At 23.6% G+C, this 522-nt stretch overlaps 2 protein-coding genes across 4 annotated transcripts in view; one reads left to right on the top strand and one right to left on the bottom strand.

The window, feature by feature from the left end:
• LOC108748416 (tachykinins) overlaps positions 1-522 on the bottom strand; it is a 62590-nt gene that overhangs the window by 16079 nt on the left and 45989 nt on the right. The gene's annotated exons all lie outside the window — the stretch shown is intronic.
• Positions 1-522, top strand: part of LOC108748418 — a 2928-nt gene that overhangs the window by 1007 nt on the left and 1399 nt on the right. The gene's annotated exons all lie outside the window — the stretch shown is intronic.

Consider the following 522-nt stretch of genomic DNA (forward strand, 5'->3'; position numbering starts at 1 on the left):
ATACCCTGCACACGTGATTTAACATTGTAAAGATGTATTAATATTAAAAAATTATTGATGTTACTTTTATTGTTAAAATTTATATTTATCGACGAACTTTTAATAAAACGTGTCTATTTTTTTATAAAGACAAATATGTTCTGTCATGATGAATTTATAATAAAAGAAGAAATATTGAAATTATTTGTTTTTAATATTTTATATTATGCATGTTCCATATTTTTTGTGTTAAAACGTTTCAATAATACCGACAAATTATTGCATTAACATATAAAATAAATTAATAATATTGAAATAACATACTTCTCACATTCATTCATATTCTACTGCACTATTATTCATTACCTGAAAGATATCCGATAGAAATATGTGACGCAAATCTATTGCTATATATATTGCTAGAATATTTTATTTCTATGATAAATGGGAAAAAAAAGAACTGGTACAAAGAACAAATATTATATGTAGCTTGGATAATGGTTTACCGTCACATGAAAGTGTGTTGACGGGCTTAAAAGTTTT

Source organism: Trachymyrmex septentrionalis, unplaced genomic scaffold (assembly GCF_001594115.1).
Source record: "Trachymyrmex septentrionalis isolate Tsep2-gDNA-1 unplaced genomic scaffold, Tsep1.0 scaffold22, whole genome shotgun sequence".
Classification (NCBI taxonomy): domain Eukaryota; kingdom Metazoa; phylum Arthropoda; class Insecta; order Hymenoptera; family Formicidae; genus Trachymyrmex; species Trachymyrmex septentrionalis.